Consider the following 20,201-nt stretch of genomic DNA (forward strand, 5'->3'; position numbering starts at 1 on the left):
AATCTTAAAGTTCAGACTGTAGCTCAAAGGAGATAGACAGCTATTGTGCAGTAACTTGTTCTTTGAGATAATTTGTTTGTGTGTTGAACCTCTGGATTTTCAAAACAGACTGGAATTTTAATGGAAATATGTCCTGGTTTCGGCTCGGATAGAGTTAATGTCTTTCCTGGTAGCTGGTATAGTGCTGTGTTTTGGATTTAGGATGAGAATAATGTTGATAACACACTGACATTTTAGTTGCTGCTAAGTAGTGTTTACACTAGTCAAGGACTTTTCAACTCTACTGACTGAGAAAGTTGGAGATACACAAGAAGCTTGGAGGGCGCACAGCCAGGACAGCTGACTCAAACTGGCCAAAGGGATATTCCATACTATATCATGTCAAACTCAGTATATAAACCAGGGGAAAGATGATCGGAGGGGCAGCTGCTCAGGGACAGGCTGGGCATCGGGCAGTTGGTGGTGAGCAATAGGTTTTCAATTTCATCACTTGTCTTTCTTGTGCTTTATTTCTCTTTCTTTTTGTTATTTTCCTTTTCATTATGATTTTTTAAAAAAATATTATTATTATAATATTTTATTTCAATTATTGAACTATTCTTATCTCAACCCATAAGAGTTCTCACTTTTACTCTTCTGATTCCCTCCCCCATCCCACTGGGGGGGGGCAGACGACCAAGCGAGCAGCTGTGTGGTGCTTAGTTGCCAGCTGCGATTAAACCATGACCAAGTGGTATACGGAATTCCTTAGACTGATCTGAGGAGGAGTAGTGAACCTGTGGGTATTTTCCCCATATGTGACAGTCTGAAAAGCAACCTTCCTTACAATAGCTCCGCCTGTTGTAAAAAGTCAAGTTGCAGCAACACAGAGATGTGTCTTGACACATCTCCCAGTTGCTGTGGGGAATAGTTGGCAGGGTGACATCCTGGTGTCAGAGCAAACTCGCAGAGCCGCAGAACGAAGCCTTCTGACCGATACCGTGTGAATCTCATTTCCGAGACTCCTTACACTTGTGGTCTCAGGGTGACACAGTGGTTTGCACTTTGGCAAGTAAAGTAAAACATTACTGGGTTGTAGCTCAACATTATTACCAGTGCACCCATCTTTATGAGAACTTGATTTTATTGGCAGAAACATTTAGTATTTACATGCAGATTATTAATAAAAAGTCTGATTATTATTGGAGAACCGCAGTCCTTGTAGTCAACTCAAAACATCCCCATTCCATGTTTGATTCTCAGTGACATCTACTTTGATGTCTATCAGTCAGCTTTCTTAAACTGCTTATTTGGCATGTTAAGGATATTGCATAGTGTTATTTTTAACCAGAATGTTGTGCAGTACCAAGTCAAACAGCTTATTGTCACTCCAAGCGTGTTGCCTCTGTGTTATACCTCAACCAAACCTGCAGTCTGATTGGCAAAAGCAGTTTCGTTTGACAAGATCTATTTTCTATAACACGATGTTAACAAGCAATAATTATATTCCCATCCTTTCATCTTTTATCTCTTGCATTCCATATTAACTCATCTCCTACTTCACCTGGATTAATCAGGTGATAAGTATTTAGGTCATTTCCCTGCTGTTGTCAATAATTGCACATTAGCTGTCAACCTGTCCCTGGTTTTGTAAGGTATATTTAAAACTAATATTAGTGTGATATTCTTGACTAGCTCTTTTGGTATTCTTGAGCACAAGTCCTCACATTTTTAAGAAATTTATTTCCAAAGATGATGCTGAATGCAACATCCTCCTTAATAACCCATGAGCTGGACAGGACTTTATCTCCTTTCCTGTACCATGCTGTTTTTTAAACACACAGACACACAAAATACACACAACAAATATAAGCTGTTCTGCCTTTTCTGCATAATTCCTACTCGGTGTACTGAAACCACTACTACAATGGTTTTTTTTCTAAATAACTAACCTGCTCTTTATCCCTCCGTGTCAGGGATGTACACCTGACTTCTTAATGTTATTCCTGCATTTTGACTCCTCCTGAATTGACACTTTTTGCTATGCATAGCTTTTTTTTAGTTCTAATTTCTGCTTTTACTTTCCTGATTTACTTTGCCACAAGTAACCAGCACTTTTTCTTTCCTGACTGTAGTCAAGCCATCTAGTCAAGTTTTATTCTAAAATCTTCATAGAATCATAGAATTGTTAAGGTTGGAAAGGACCTCTGAGTAAAAACAGTAGAAAACAGATAACAGTAAAAGAGCCATTGGAAATTCTTAGTTAGATATTTTCAGGCACTTCTTGTCCATGAAATAACTTTGTTTTAAAGTTTCTGCTTTACTATTTACACTTCTTTATCTTTTTAATTGATAAAAGCTGTGCTATATCCTTTCCAGCTACCTGGGCCTTCTGGTATATGGTAATGCATGTCCAGATAATGTATTTACATGTCTTATTATTTCTTTTTCCTTTGCTGGTGGTTTCCAGTTTAAGATTGGAGCTATCAGGATAAGATAAAGACTTAAACAATAGAATTTTATTGACCAAATTTCAATTGAAGCATAAGAATAAAGGAAAATAAGGATAAATGGTGAGATTTACATCCTATATTAACAGAAGTGTTCAGATAATTGCCTTATTACATTACAAAGCTTTTGAAAACTTTGGGGATAAATCAAAGCAGTGATTTTTCCTGGAGGAATTTCTCAGCTAAGAACAGCACAGCAATTTTTTTTTGTTTGGTTCATCAGATTAAGGAGTATTTCTCAACAGATGAAAGTTAAAATGAATATTTTTTTCTGATATAGATGCTTTCACTGGCCAAATTTCCTGGCAGGATAGCAGCTTAACTCTCTTGACATTCTGTTTCCTTTTTCTTTGCAAGTCTTGTCAGCTGAAGAGTTGTGCCACCTTACAATACAGCCCATTTCTGACAGGGGCCTCCTGGGGAGCCGTACAATGCAGCAAGTTTCTCCTTGGTGACTCACAATCCTTTTCCCAGCATTACAGCACTGCTCTTTTCAGAGCAGAGACTCTCTGAATGGAAAAGGAGAGCTGGATTATCCTTTCTGTTTTGGTATTAGATGTAGCCCTCTGGCTCCTGGTAAGCTGCCAATGGTAGATGTTTGGATTTTCTTGCCTTAGCAAGTACCAGGACTTTTTCATGTAGATGGGGAGGTCTTAAAGTCCTGTCTGAGTCAGGGCCACTCAGCTAGACATAAACTCAGCAGGAGCCGCATGTTCAACAGAGAACATTGTCTCTCTAGAATTTCGGATTTATTCATAGAGACTTTTTATTCAGCTTCAGCCAAAACAAAAACAAACAAGAAGAGTCTACCTCCTGCACTTTCCCTTCCAGCAGCTTCACAGTCTGTAAACAACAGAACAAATCATCGGTCCACAGGCTGTCTTCCTTTCTCCTGGTAGTGCTCAAGATCTAATTTCTAGTTAACAAATCCGTGCCTGTTCCCTGATTTCACAGCTCTGGCCAGATGAGATCAGCCTGAAGGAAGGAGAGGGGAATGGAGCCTCATCCTTACTTTTTCATGGAAGTGTTTCCAAATGGGTCAATAAAATCTAATCCACAGCTGAGACCTGCTTCCAAGTAAGTATTCCAGTTGCCAAAGGTACATCCAGCATTAAGGTCTGCTTCTGGGTCAGACTTTCCTGCTTTCATTTCACCTCTTAGCTTGTAGCCTGTGCCTAGTAATGGCGTATCCCAAACGTTTTACTGTTAGAGCCCTTCAGGTCCCAAGACCAATCTTAGGAATTCTCTGCAATGCTTAAAAATGGTAATTTGTGTAGCTAAGTTTGGTGGGTTTTTTTGTTTTTTGTTTTTTTTTTTTTGTTTTTTTTTTAACTTGAAATTACTCTTGAATCATATGTTCAAGATTTTTCCTAAACTCATGCAAGCTGGAAATTTATCTTTAAAAAACAGCAACTGAGATTATCTAATCACCTGCTCAAAATATCTGTTACTGGGAATTTTGCTGATACCTGCATTCCCCTTACTCCAGATCAGGAGTCAGAATGAGGCTCCTAGGCTTTGCCAAAAAAAGGCAAAACTGAGAAATTTATTTAGAAATAAGCTAGACAGTTTCTATATCAACTATACATTGCCACGCTTGTATACTCCTGACTGACCTAGGAAACATGAAAAATTGCCGGCTATCTGTGTAGCCTTGATTTTTCTTTTCTCTGTTTCCATTTAGCTTCCTTCTGTCATTGTGAACTCTTTCCAGGGTATTAACATCTTAGCCTAGGTCAGGGACACCATCATATTAAAAAGAATTGCACAAACTAAAAAGATGTGTCTATCTGTAGCCACAAATACTATTTTCCCGCATCAGCAATAGTGTCAAGAATCTGAAACAGCTCTCAGTGTAAGCCAAATTTTCATATTAAACCTGGTTCATGTTCTCTTAACATTTACCCAAAATTTCCGTGGATTTAGTAGCTCTTGTGTATCTTCTTGAGGCCTCCTCTTGCAATCAGACCTGATCACTCAACATTGTTGGCAACAATGTGAACAGAAGTTTTATATCCCATTGACCATACACAGTTTCCAGCGATGTGGATTAACCTTTTTGTATCTCTCAGAGCTGATAAATGCTGACTTAACCAGTTGACCAGAAAGTTCAGACTCATTCAATATTTTTGTAGTTTTACTGTAATTATTTTTAGATGAATATTTACTGTTGTCTTACTGTGAGAATGGGATGAAAACCTTATTTGCATATACATTGTATGAATCCTCAGCACAGGCATAAAAAGAACACTGAAAATGTTGCTAGCACCAGAAAATGGCAGTGCAGTTGTAACTACTCTGTGATGGTCTTGAACTCCATGACTTCATCCTTTTCAGTTTTAGTGCAAGCAAATAAAATCTGCATTTATGAATTTATCAGCAAATATTAATGTATTGTCTGTGTATGAGGCCCCAAGCTTCATCTACTTCTCTTCTGGGTTATGCAAACTCTACTCTGAAGGCAAATGTTCAATTCGTCATGAGTCCCATCACTTCCCTTTGGAAATACTTTTATTTAATAATAAATCTTTAAGTAACCAGAGGAACAGTAGAATAGAAAGTGAGGGATCATTTGGTGACTGCTGTTTATGAGAAAAAAAAAGCAGTGAAGTACTAAAAGAGCTCTGAGGTAAACTACCTTTCTTATCATCCACATATGTAAAGGCAGCACTAAAGCTGACTTTCAGGGCCATGGATAACTCTGAATCACATATATATATATGAATTGCACATAAAAAAATATTTGAAAATTTTAGGCTTACAACAATTACTTCATATCTAAGTTAGTAGTTTAATTTCCACAAGAAATCCAGTGTCATTACATCTTAACCCTTTTGGAATTAACAGCCCTTCCCATGCTTCTCACCTAGCCAGCAGTCAAAGAGGAAGTGGAACTTGTCTGTTGACTCTAAAACGAGTATGAATTCCTGAACCATAACATCTCTACAGTAGAGTTGTTCAGCACAGATATAAAATTAACTCTTTCTTTTTTTTTTTTTTGTACTAGTTTGGAATAGGGGAATAATAAAATGTCAACTTTAGTAGAGACAAAAGTGAAATTTTATGCCTATAGCCAAAATATCAACAATTTTAATAATAATTCTGAAACATCATTCAATTTAGAGTGTCACATTATCACAGACCATGATCTCTGGAAGTTCTAGCACAGCACATCAAAATATCTCTGGAAAGCTATGTTTCCCTTTTGTTTTCAAAAAATTAATTGCTAGTTGCCTTTCAAAGTAAAAACTCAAGTTCTTGCTTCTCTGAAAGTCTCATTGACAGCTGGTGTCGTCAATGAAGAGCTTCACAAGGCATCTTCCCCTTCTGCAGATCCAATGGAAGGACTAGAATTATCCTTTCTGCTTCTTCCAGAAGTCAATGAGACACGCACTGCTGGGATAAGACCTGGAATAAGACGAAAGTGTGGATAGTAAATTTGGAGTGTTGAAGTCTGCCTAAACAAACCACAAAATCAGACCACTTGTGCAACTGAAATACAGTGGAGCACCAGGTCTCACATCTGTTCTAGAATCAGCTTTCACATGGAAATGCACAAAACAGTGGCTTCTGGTGGGTACCTTCAATATGCTTCATACAAGGAAGGGAAGTTGCAGAAAGGCAGGATTATGGTCTTGTGTACAGGCTGTCTGAGTTGGTCAGCTTTAATCCTACACTTCTTTAGTTTAATATGACTAAAAAGGTCTTGGAACTCATTCCCTGGAGACACCGTACCCACACAGACATCCTTGAAATATTGACATGACCACAGTGTGTTACAACAATATTGTATATCCTGTTCCAACAACCGCTAAAAATCCCAAGAAAATAAAGTCCCTTAAAAATGACCTTCTGTGTTGGCAAAAGTATTTCATATTTCCATGATAAAGAAACCTATAATAAAATAAACAGGGGAGTAGTTGAAACCAAATAACCTGAATACCGAATCACGTAAATTTCCATGTGAAAGAACTTTGCAAGTTCTTTATAATCAAAGTGGGCCCATCCCTGTGGGAAACAACACTCCAGAAATTGATTTAATTGGTAGTTCAGAGCACAAAAGACTGAAGCGCATGGAAAATACAGTACATTGTTGTCCTAGCAGGCTAAGAGTTGTTTCTTAATCTGAGACAAAATCCCTTTTTCTGGCTTCTCAAGAATGTATAACTGTCCAAAGGATAAGTCAAAGTTTAATATTTTAAACAATTTACACTTTGGATCACAAATATATTTTTTACAGATGTGAACAGAACATTAAAAAACCCCTCATCTTAGAGGGTTCTGGAAATGCTGTTTGTCTAGTAATTGTATATGCATAGGCTGGAAAAGCATTAAACATCTAGTGTTTGATTTTTCAACAATTTTTTTTTTTCTTTCTCCCTGGCATTTGGGTTGCTATTCTAGGGTAATTTTTTTTATTTGACAGTTTAGTTTTGATAGTTCCTGTTACATGAGAAAATATACTGTCACTCAGAGGACAGAGATGGAGTTGTAGAGTATCAACAGATGAAAAAGACTGGCTAGACTGATTGAAGGGGGAAAATGGGACACCTTTTAGAATTGAAACTTCTTCTTCCTCAGCTCCTCATCTTTAAAGCCATACCCTTAAGTGATTACTTTTGTGTCTGTATATGCTTATAATGCATGAAAATCTGCTTGTTAAGAGAGATTACATTTAGGCTAGTTCCAAAAGGCAGAAATTCTTCATACAAAAAAATTCTGTTTAAGACTCCTTTATCTTCTGGTTCAGCTGCTACTTAGTAAAAAATATGTTGCTGAAGTAGATTTTTTTTCCTGGCTTTTATTAAGTCTATATGCATACCTCCCAGATGCCCAGCACCATGAACAAAATCAGACCATCTGGCTCCAGGGCTCATTATATTGTATACAAACATAAATATCAGATGTTCCATATTTTCAGGGTGCACACACTCTTCTTCAGGTTGGTAGGGTAATGTTTTCACCTCCTTTTAGTCTGACTTTTTTTTGGTTACAGCCAGACATAATTATGTTAATGAAATGTCCCCAGGCAAGGTACTATTTCAAACAGAACACCTAGTTAAGATATCTTTGTATTTTTAGTGTTATTCTGGGTCAGTGGTTTTTAGAGATTGTCTTATAGCTAGATTACCTACAGGTTTCAACACATTCCTTAGCTCAATACCAAGAATGTTAATTGAACTAATAAAGTGCTTAATACATATTTCATAGACTTTTTTGTAATGTTTAAAATACAAGATGCCATAAACTCTCTTTATCATGGACCTACATATTTTTTTTGTTTCTTATTTTTCTCCTTTTTTTTTTTTTTAAAATCTAGTAGGGGCTGTTTCTGAGCTATTTTCATCTGTATTCTCTTGATAGTCCTTTTGTTGTTTTTTGACATATGTATAATGAAACTATAGGCTGGATTTAGAAAAATGGTGTTGACGTGGGAGCACTGGATCTAAACCTATTTAAGTGGGGAAGATCTAAACCTGCATCTGCCTCTCTCTAACCAAGATGTCTAACCTCAAGGGTACTCTGCAGATGAGTTGTTCTCTTTCTCCTGGTAACTCAGCATGCTGAATCCCAAGTGCATGGAGGTGCTCTGGTGCAGTCCTGAGTCAGTGATGCATATCATATCTAGTATTTCCTAGTGGGCATCTCTGGGCTGCTCCCTGTAAGAGCACTGAGTCACTCTCCAGAATTACCTAGCTTTTTATATAGTTAAAAATGAGGTAGTGCCTTCACTATACACACCAAAGCAATCTTCGTCATGGAAATAAAGAGCTTAGTCTCCTAATGAAAAGCTTTCAGTCAGGTCAGATACCTCCATTTAGATTTATATTTTCCAAGTTTGGAGCTTAAACAAGGCTCCATTATAGTTTCATTCCACCACCAAAAACCTGAAAATCCCATTTAAAATCTTTAAACTGATATTTCTTCACAGACTTTACATCACGAGTCAGAAATCCATTTGCTACTAGTACATCAGACTACTCAGACAACCAGCAATGCCACTGTTAGTTACATACAGCTACAAACAAACACTGCACCAGTATTACAGTAGCCACATTACTGTGAATGCAGTGCATCTTCCAGGGAAATCATTTCATGGTGCAAGAAGTTTTCCTCTTACTCCAAGAAAAACTCCTATTGTGTTATTTTAACTCATTACCAAAACCAAGAGAATTAAAGCAACCTTGCTACTGTAATTAGACAGTGTCTGTATTCCATACTGATGTCATCATAAGTTAGAAAACAAGAAGGTAGTGTCTTTGGCAGCAGCAATCTCTGTCATGCTGTTTGTATCGCACCCTCCTTCAGCTTTTAAGAATTAATACAATTAAAATTACTGCTTGCTATAGAATCAAATTATCATATTCTCAGCTGTCCTAAATTGACACTAGCATCGATCTCAAGGATTTACTGCACAGATAGGAAGCCCCTCAGATTGGATTGCATAAAACACATCCAGTTCTGTGCCCATAAGGAGAACAGCATTGCCTATAAAGGATTGGATCACATCTGGTCACCTGTGACTCCATTGATTGTTTAAACTGCAGTCCTAGTACTCATCTCAATTCCTGATATATGTGTAATAATAGCATATCAGCACTATTTTTCTATATTGCATAAAAATACATTGTTACAAGGCAAAGGGGTTGTGGCATGAAAGTGTTTTTCTATGCAGCTATTAAGCCTGTACGTACAGAGTACTAATTTCAGTGAGGAGTGCGCACACATATTTGGAAGTAAAGGAAAAAATACTACTTTTAGTATATTCCAAATGAATGTCAGTAAACATTTATAAATTTTTAATTATATTCTGGTGGTTTTCATTAGCTTTGCCTGTTTCAGCTGATGAACACAAGCAAAAATATGAAAAAAAAATAGAAGAATATTTGAGAGAGGGAAAGAGACTTTTTTTTCTGTAATGTTTACATTAAGGGTAGATCATGATTTCATTCTCATCAGTTTAAATGCAGAATAAATTCATCACAAGTAATGGGCTAAATACAACACCATCTGCTCACAGTAGCTAGAGATCATCTGGCACAGGTTTATTCCAGTTTTATATGGTTTCAGCTTTGATCTGACCTGGGCCATTTTGCCTTTCCTATGATATTCACACTAACTTTTATAGCACTGCAAAGAACAGCCAAAGAAATCATATGGCTGATAGTTCTCCAGTGACATCAGAGCTCAAACCTGCATTAACAAGTGTTCTCTATCTTGTAGTCCTCCTGCAGCTTCTCCATGCACAGGGTGAGAGCATGTAGGCATGGGAGAAGCTGGCTGTGTGCACACACCGGTGGTTTAGCCTCTTTCCTTGCAAAATCCTCCAGCACTTTCTGGTTCCAACTTCTTTGCATTCTACCAGGTATATAGACAATACTCCTCCTCCATATATTAAAAGAAAATTAGCTCAGCTCCAAGCCTCAAAGACGCATTTGTCTATGAAAACATTACTAGCATGAGGTATATTTTTTCTTTCATCTTAAAAGCATCCACTAATTTCCTAAATACCATACCCATTAACAACAAGTTGCCAGTCCTACTGCAGTCAGAGGCAATGTATCAAAGATGGACTGGAGGGCAAAACGATTTATAGTTGACTAAAGAAGAAAACAAGAACTGCTAAAAATAGTTGGATAAAAGCAGCAATGCTTGTTTTTGAGGAACAGAGCACTTACAACCCACAGAAACATTCACACCATTTGTGGGGATTTTTGTCAAATGCTATTCTGATCTGACCTAGGCTTGGTGACTGCAGGAGAGACTTTATCTTTCAAACAGTCTAAGACAAGTTTGATTTGTCCAGTAACCTGTGCCCAGAGACTGGACCAGTGGAGCCTCTTCTTTAAAAGCGGATGCATATATGCTTTAAAGATATGAAAGAGAACTTCCATATTGACTATTTGATGGAAATTCTCAAACTTGCCTCCAGCAAAGGTAATATTTGCCTTTATTTCATCGTGTAACACCTTTCTTCTGCCACTGAGCTCCATGTAGTTCTGTGACCATAGTGCTGAGCACCTGCTGGCCACTGATGTTAAGAAAAAGATTCCTGGTGTCTTCCATGTGTTTTGAATCAGATCCAAAGCTATCCCGCTGGACTAAGTAGGTGTAGTGTGGCCTAGTGCATAGACTACTGGCTTCAGACTGAAGAGATCAAGGTCAATTTCTGACTGCAACATGTTTTCTGGGACGTTTGGGGCAAATATTTTAATTATCATGAGTGCTAGCTTCCTCAGTCAAGGAATTATTAGGGCAAATGAAGTGAGTGTAGAGTTTTCTTCCCTTCCCTGCTCCAGCACTGACCCTTTTGAAATCTTTTTGGATCACAGAGGCAGTAGGAGAATACACTGTCATTCATTTTTCTTCGTTGTCCAATTGGATACGTCTTGTCCTGTTTTCTGAACTTCTTAAAGATGTGCTTTGAGAATATGCTCCTAAGATGTAACCATTTTTTACTTAGTGCTTCAGCTGGTCTTAAATATGGATTTGACCAGTTGTTCAGCAGTGGATGTGGATTTCCATTTTTATACAGGGATCCTATTCTGTTATACACCAAAAAACACACTGTTGAAAGTCAGAGCATCGTCAGAAGAGGTACTGGGGGAATCAGATTCATAGATGATCGGAAACAGGACAGGTCAACAAGATGGACCCCATTGTCACCTGTGCTAAACAGGACAAGTGTGTTACTAGGGACAGTTTGGAAAAGAAGTTCAGGGGGTTCAACAGAAACTGATAGTAATGTGAAAAGACTGAAGTGTGGAAGTCTCATTGCCTTTCCCACTGAGAAGACAAGTTTGTGTTCTTATTGGTTGTAGGTGACTGCCCTGCCAAACTCTGATGATACTGAATATTTTTACTTAATATTAGCTCTGTTGCATTCACTAGGATCACTGTTAGAGTAAATGTGAGTGCATGGAATCTATTCCAATTCATATGCAACACTAAGGTTGAGTTTGCTGCTGAATGCCATCACAGTAAGAATGTACAGGACAACAATGACAATATTATCTTTACTTGACAGCACACATAAGATGTAACAATACATAATAAATAGTATTACCTATCTTCCATTAAGTGCTCTTCCTCATATGAACAAAGTTGGTCATGGATGTAAATAAATCAGTCCCTTAATTGATAGGGGGATGCTTAGAAAAACAGAAAGTTCGTGTGTGCTCTAAAGATAACAAGCTGAAAGTTGTGAATAAACAAAGTTGGTTAATTTGAAGCTGACACCCACTTTTCCACCTGTCAGTGCTCTTAATAGCATGTTCAAATAAGAAACTGTCATGTTGTTAGGGGTGCTAAAAGCAGTATTTATAAATGCATGGGAAACTTTCAAGTTTGTTACCTGGGAAAGTATTCATGGGAAGGATCACTACACGTTTGCTCTGTTATTATGTGTTCTCTGGACATAAGCTTCTGGAGGTTCTCTGACTTGACCTACTACAGTTTTTTGTATGCTCTTGATGTATGACAACAAGAATGACAATGCATCTTTTTCAGTTTGGAAATAATACACCATAGGTTCTTCAGATCTGATGGTTCTAAGTAAATGTGAAATGTGACTTCTAGTAACTTCCTATAGTAGCTGTGAGTTTGAGAACAGGTTGGGACTCTACCATCCTGATTATCCATAATTGTGGGCATGCAAGACCATGAGAAAATGATCCCATACTTGAAAACATTTTGGAAAATTTACCACGTCAAAAAAACTCTCAAGTAGCTTTTTTATCTGTATTAGACTGAAAATAAAATATAAGATGCCTGTGAGTTCAGTGAGATATTACTGAAGTGTGTCATATTGGCAAAGTGGATGAGTCTGTATTTACAATTGTTTGAGTTTTCATCACGTTCTCATGCTAGACTCTGAAGCTCCTTTTTATCTGGAATGATATTTGATGAGATTGCACTAGGAATGAGGAGTGGCACAGAGGAGAAGCTGGGTTGTGCCTGAAATACTGATATCTACAAAGTTTGCTTTACTTCAGACTGTGCTGCTAATGACTAATCAATCCCTCTTTTCTTCCTCAGACCCATGATTTTTGTTGCACAATTATCAGATCTTTTCTCTTGATTTTAGTTGTTTCCTTTTTGTTTTCTTCCTTCTTTCATGTTATTTCTTGTCTTCTTTTAATGTTCATCTTTATTGGATGCTTTTTCCCACTCCCAGAAATGAACCAAGGGTAAATTACTCAGAGCTGGCTGGGCATGTAGGTGTAGGAGGTGGTACCTTGTTAGGTCCTCTGATGTTCTGGATCAGTATTGTGAATTAAGGCAATTGACAGCAGCTAAAATGAAATAAAAAGAAAAATACTGTTTGCTATTAAATGAAACTGAGACTGAATTTACATAATATCAAATCTATAAAACAAGAATTTTTCCTCAATATTGGACTGGAATTAGATCTTCAAATTAAATTATTAGATTAAATAAAAAATAGTCCATCCTCATGCATTCTAGAAGATCTCAGGTTTTTGGGGTCTATTACCCAGCTAAAGATCTGAACCAAAGCCAGTCTAATTGAAGACTTGTAATTGGTATAACCAGGATTAATTTTGTATCAGGAAGGGCCCAGAACAGTGTATCTGTTTTCAGTCAAATGCATTAGTATTCTGGCATGTTCTGGCATCTCTTTCACTACAAAATTAGCTGTTGATTTATAAACTGAAAATAATATATTATCTAGAATCTAAACCACAAGTTAGAACCAATTATAAAACTTCCTTTTTACATTGTAATTCTTGTGCTGTGACTTTTCTCATTCTTCCAATCATGGTGTTAAAGTACAGACGTTTCTGGTAACAAGTTTTCTCCAAAGTACCGAAGATGGCTTCAGGACTCTTAGGATTGGAAATCTAGAACATGAATGTGTTCACAAGATAATATTTAGGCATGCTTTTCCTGGTGTGTTCCCCAGGTACATTTCAGGAGAGTACTGGCATCTCAAACACAAAGAACTGCACTTTCATGTTCTTAATTGATGAATGTAAAAAAGGACAAACATCTCTCAGAAACAGATCAGAGGGCTATGAAGCATTGTGAGAAATAGAGTTATTCCCAGACCTCTACTCAGACAATACAATATAGCTCTGAAATACAATTCCTATAGTGCTATACTTGCATTGTTGTTGTTTCTTACACAAATTCCAATTTTTAGGTTTCAGCATGGTGAAGATCTGGATTGTGATTTCAACTCCAAAAGTGATGGCTATCTTGTGTTTTTCTGCTTTTCACTTTTATGAAAAATATAGACTTTTGAGTAAGATTTAGAGTAATTTTTGCTTGAGTAGCAGTTAGAACGATCATGCCTTCAATGTGCAGTCTCTCTCACCTGTAACTGAAATGTTTTACATTTTCATCTTTATTAGTATAAATAACCTCCATATGCATTTAATTCCCTTAAAATGCATGTAAATTTCAATAGCCTGATACACCTGTTCTCTTTTCCTTAGCTACTGTTTTCCCTCATGTATATTAGTTAAAAAAAAGTCTTTTACAATGGATTTTGTTTATAAATACATTTTGCTCTTGAAAAATAGTGATAACAGAAAACATATATGAAACATTATTTGAAAAAACCCAAATTGCTATTTTTGCACAAAGGAAACATGACTTTTATTTCTTTCTAGATTTATGAGCTGTTGGCCTTCACCTGATGTTAAGTGCTTCTCTAAAATGATGAAAACCTGACAGTGTAATGGCCACTGAAGCTGAAACATACTTCCCCCCATGTGATTAATTGCCATCATTAAAAATCATGCCCTGCAGTAAATTTCATGTTGCCAACACAAGTGTATGATCCCATCATTCTGTGCTGGGATTTGGCATTGTCTTTTGTGTGTCTGCTTACACCAGTATCTCTAAGAATAGATTAAATCATGACAAGATTAGGCTAGAGAGTGACAGCTGGGTAGTATATGTACTGAAATAATTAATTTGAGCAGTAGACTTATAGAAAAGAAGAGCCACTTGTTTTCTTTAGGCTCATGTGTTCAGTGCAGATGGAGGTCGTTTCTGAAAATGAGGAATGCTTGGGGCTTTAGCTTTAGTTTTGTTTTCTTTTCAGTCTAGAAAGAGTCTAACAAGTATGTTTCAGTATAGTAGGGGGATTATATGTCATGATTGCCTTCAGTTACAAGAAACTGAACTTAATGTCCCAGCATGTCCCATCCAGGCCTTTATGTTCCTAGTCTAAGCAGAACAGCCTGCTCTCTTCCTAGTCTCTGTACATCTGCCCTTCATAGTACCCATAACTGAATTGGATAATGTATAGTTAGTACTCACTGACAAGTTCCAGAGAAGGGAATGAAAGCAAGAAGATCTAGAATTGCTTTAGCGTAGATGTTAGGCTGTCATGGATATATGTATTCAATCTAAAAGTCTTACATCCTTTTTCAACCAAAATGTTCCACCATCTTTAACATCACAGGGAAATTTTAATGAGATCAGTAACAGCACATTAACCAGGTTCTTCCTGTATCTTATAGCTGGATACATATCTAAACATCAGAATTTTGGAGATCAATTATGCTGGGCTGTTATTCCGGCAGTAAAGGAGCCAGTGTTTAAAACATGGGATGTAAATATGATAGGTAGCTTTTTTAGGACAGAGGTAGTCTTCCTGAAAGTCAGTGTGACTAAGTAGTCTACCTTGCTGGAGACAAGAGGAAGATGGTACTTGCATTTTCTTTACCTGTCACTATCTGAACCACTTACTTGGAAAAGGAGATGAAGATGTGCAAAAGCAACGAACCTATGGTAGTGGTGGAAGATATCACTCAATAAAAAAAACTCTGAATACTGTCGACAAATAGAAGAGACTAGCTGTTTTTCTGGAGATCTGGTTTAGTCTGGGAGAAATGACTGTGCACAGTGTAGGAGTAACTGAGTGTAAATGTGACCTGTTCTAGAAAGAAGGGAAAAAGAAATGATGTGGTACTTCCTGTCATAATGTGTTTTATTAAATGGGAGTGAGTGGAAGAGCTGAGTTCAGAAGGCTTGCTGGAGAAAACATCTGATAATGTCAACATCCCCCACTGGGTTAGTCACCTTGCGTTTCCTTTAAACTCTTTGGAGGGATAGATAACACTTCTGGAGCTTAAGTCATCTTATCCTAAAGCAGATGCCTAGAAATAGGTCAGCTGAATCACTCTACCTGGGAGCTGAGGACAGCTATCTCAGAAGTCCTAATCTATGTTGCAGACATCTCAAATCAGTGAGATGAATCCCAGCTTTATGGTCTCAGTTCCAACTCAGTGTCTTGCACAAACAACTATCTTCTTGGGCAGTTTCAGTTGTTCATCTGATTTGGCAGGACATGAAACAAGCAGCTTGAGACATAAAATGCCCTGCAAAACTGAGTGTATTGGGAAGCTCTGCAATATGAACAGAGTGTAAGTAAGTGAATATACAGTGGCCTTACTTGGACTACAAAAAACAATCATCTTCAGCATTACTGCTGCTCGCTACAGGGTAAAGTTAGAGCTGTAGTGAGAGACTAAGCAAGTTTTTGGGATTTTATTATTGATAAGACATGGATTCTTATTTGTGAGTTCTGCTGGCATTTCATCAGCTTCATGACAGGTCCAGTTATGACCCTGGGACACTTGAGTAGGTCCTGATACAGGTACTTGAGTACAGTACTGCCACTGTAGTACTAGTCTCAGGGCTGAGACTTGGTAAGTGATGGGACAGGAGCGTTGCCAAATTTCTTGAGTGGGTACAGACTTTTTAGAGTAGAAAATTCTGCTTCAAAGTCCCCAAGTCCAAACCATGCAAGGATATGCAATCATTATGATTTGAAGAAGGTGGTAAACGCTGAACATGGGCAAAATGTATTGATGCCAAATTACTCTGCTAAAGAAGCCAAAATGGTCTAAAGGAGTGATTGGTTTCCTGACACAACTCTCAAAAGTGTCTACAGCAGTAAAACAACCCGATGTTGCTGGATTCATGCAGCTATGATACCAGATTCAATCCCCAAATTTTTGTCACCTATTGTGTGACATGCCACTGAAGTGAACCTATTAATACTGTGTTAATATGGAATGCGCTACTTTGAGGCATAAGGCTAGAGAATGTCAGACAGTTATGGCTCCTAAAGCTTAAAGTTAGCATAATCCATGTGGAATTAGTGCTGTTGAATGTGTGACAGTGTGGATGACAAATCTGTTTATCTAAACTAGGAAACAGAAATAGTCAGTGGAAACCCTCGCCATGGGATGGTTGAGCAAGCATTGTCTGCTTACATAAGCACAGATGGTGGGGGCAAGTGACCTTCAGGAAGGTGAATATTTAATGAGATGGAAAAGAGTATTTCAGCACACTGTGCTACTAATCCCCAGGTTGAGCAATAGCTGATGAGCATCACACCTGGAAAACTTCTTCCGATAACTTCAGGGGTTTTAATCAACATATTCAGGGTGACATGACAAGTCACTGAATCAGCTCTGTTTATTCCCTGACATGCCGACTCTTTATTGCTTCAACAGAGGTGTCATAACTGCCCCAGAACAGTGTTTCACATTTTCTCTTCCTTTTTCCTTTTTTAAAACCCATCTGAGTTGTAAGCTTTGGTTCAAGTGGATTACATGGCTTTTAGTTTCATTAAGTAATGTCTGAGTTATGCAGTGTTTTCCCTTTCTCCAGGTACTTCCTATTATTGTTAAATCCACTTACTACTTACTCATTTGCCCATTATCTTAGAGCTTACATTGTTTTATCTAGGAGCTAAAGAACAATATAAATAAGAAAAAAAGACAGTATCTAATAAGGCTGAGATAAATCATGTTTAATCTCTGCTTAAGGTTTATTTTGATAAATGTCCGTCTAAAAGTATGGGTCTGGATGGCTGTTTAATGTTTGCATTGCAAGTGGAGTGCAAAGTGAATGTATTTCCAGCTCATTAGGCACATAATGTAATGTTACTTTTGTTAGTCTAATAGCCAAACTGCTGTTTTGCTGGTGTCAGAGGGGATTATTTGTCATTGACTGACGACATAAATCCCCTTGTAAAAGGGTTCAGGAAGGGCATTTCAGTTCTTTGAACAAGCACAGTGAAATGTGCATGGAGCAGCACCTAGAGCAAGAGTGCTCCATTTTAAATGGCCCACATTTTTCCATACAGGAGAAGCAGCTTGAACCAGGCCTTGAGCTAATAGAAGCATGTGTCACTTCATTAATGTAACTGAATCTAAATGGATGAATAGAATCAAAATGTTGTCCTTTATCTTCATCAGTTCAGGTCATATTGATGCTTTATTCAGATATGTACATACACATATCAGGATTCAGGTTGGAAAGGATTAAAAAGAAATCCTTTCTGATCACTATGCATAGCCACAGCACGGTTTCACCAACATCCCAAGTCAGTAGTGTTTTGTGTTTCTAGAGAATTTCAAACTGGTGCTACAGAGGTCAGGATGATCACACCCCAAGTTTAACTACGATTTCTATGAGTCTGTTGAATAATAATGTTAGTGGAATATTCCCATGAGAAAAGCCAGAACATCAGTCAGGCTCATTTGGCATAGCTATCAGGGTTTCACTGGTATTCAGAAGTGAGTATCCATAGAGTTAGTAACTCAGAAGAAGATATAGTCTTGAAATCACATCTTTTGGGACAGAAACCTCTGTCAAAAGTGTAATATTCCTGTGTACATTTCCAATGGAATTTAAATTGTCACTTTAAGCTCTCAACCTGTATTTGTTATGGTCAGTCTTAGACTACTGCATTTTAAAGCCAAAGACCATATGCCTATATCTTTGCCTTAGGGAGGAGGTCTTTGTCAAAAAAGAAATGGATTTTAGGCTGTTATGTTTGAGAAATAAAAGTTTGAAAACATTATTTAACACAACACCACAAATGCTAAAAAGAGATACACTTCCATGTCAAAAGTAATACATAGATCATGAATTTAGAATGTCTGGCTTGGGATTTTGGGATACTTGCAATGGATGATACAGTTAGAAAGAAGTATTTTATCCAACAGAGTAGTTTACATGTTGGTAATTACAATGCTCATAACTGTGATGTTCTTTGGCTAGTGTAATTGAGCTACAGATTTTAATAAAGTTATCAGCGGACCAATAATCAGTTATCAGTTATTACCAAACTAAGTAATTTTAGTTTTAGGAAAAAGTCTGGGATCTTTTCTGTAAGGTCAAGATTTTCCATGATAACTCGTACAATCACTTTATTTCACTTTTCCACAAAATGCCGTATTGTGACAGTAACTCTCTTAGTCTCATTCAGCTGGAAGTCATGAGCATACTGGGTCTTAAAACCTCAAAATTATTTCCACAGATTAACAGTAACACTGAATGAGTTTGAAAAAGGTTGTGATAATCACTAGAATACAAAGAAATTGTCATTTAGTCAAACCAATGCGTATCATTTAATTCTGTGTAATGCCCCACGCTTGTCAGGGGAGGAAGGATTGTTGTGGTTTTATGCATGTATATTTGTCATTCTATTGCACTTTCCACAATCTTGCAGTATTGCTAGAGTTCAAATGAAAATTGTGCTCTGTTTCAGATAGAACTGTTTTTTTTTTTCAGTCAGATACATAACTGACTATCTATTTTGAAAGTAAGGGTTACTATTTTAATGTATTTTGGTATCTTTTGCTTCTATTCAGTATAAGAAGGGGAAGACTGAGGTTTTGTCCTTTGTGTGAACAAAATTTTTAACTTCTCAGTCGAAGACAGAGGCATTGTGACTGAAGTGTAATTACTTTGAGGTGAAAGCAATAGGAACAATGCAGAATATACATGTTTATTTATAATTTTGTTATCGGTATTTCTTACCATTTTTAATTACCATGGGTCTTCAAGAGTTTACACATGGAGGTCCAACTTTGGACTAAATGGGACTACTCCCATTCAGAAATAAGCAGAGGAAAAAATGGGACTACTCCCATTCAGAAATAAGCAGATTCAAGAGCAGATTGTGTCAGTACAAGCCAAAGAAACCAACAATGTTTCCGATGTTCACCACGAGATGTGTTTTACACTACCATGACATTTGATCAAGGTGTGATAACTGCACAAATAAGAAGCATGGGTGTAGGTGTGGATGTTTGTATAGAAGCAATTTATAAGATAATCCGAGGAGAGACAAACTGTCCAATATATTTTTAGCCTGTGCTTTCTAAGCAGATGGTGAAACAGAAGCTACGTTAATGTTGCTTTGGAGTTAGAAGCAATACAAATATGACTATGCTAACATATTGCTGTCATTGTAATAATACTAAAATCACCGCTTGTCTTTGAGTTCAACTCAAATATCACTCTGAGTTCCGAATGAACAAATCATAACTATTTTGAAAGAATATTTGGTCCAGATTCCTATTTCTCTATAGTCTTTGTTAACTAGTTACTGAGCTAAAAATAAAACATGACTCTTAACTGTGCCAATAAGATGAACACTTTGGTTTGTTGAATACTTGCCTTTTCAGAAGGGTGACCTACAGTTAAAGCAAGATGGAATATAGGACTGAGTCACTTGACAACATTTCCCATAGAATAAAGTTTAACTAAATCTCTCCTATTATGGCTACTCTTTCAATATTTACCCTGGTTTTTCTGACACAAGTAACCTTAATAACACCACTGATTTCAGTTTTATCCATGTTCCACCAATTTTTGGCTTCTGTTCACAGTATTAGAAAAGTCTTGTTTAAAATGGCTTTTGCAAAGTATGAA

The sequence above is a fragment of the Nipponia nippon genome, unplaced genomic scaffold (genome assembly GCF_047370975.1).
Source record: "Nipponia nippon isolate SJK-2023a ecotype South Korea unplaced genomic scaffold, ASM4737097v1 scaffold_20, whole genome shotgun sequence".
In the NCBI taxonomy this organism is placed as follows: Eukaryota; Metazoa; Chordata; class Aves; order Pelecaniformes; family Threskiornithidae; genus Nipponia; species Nipponia nippon.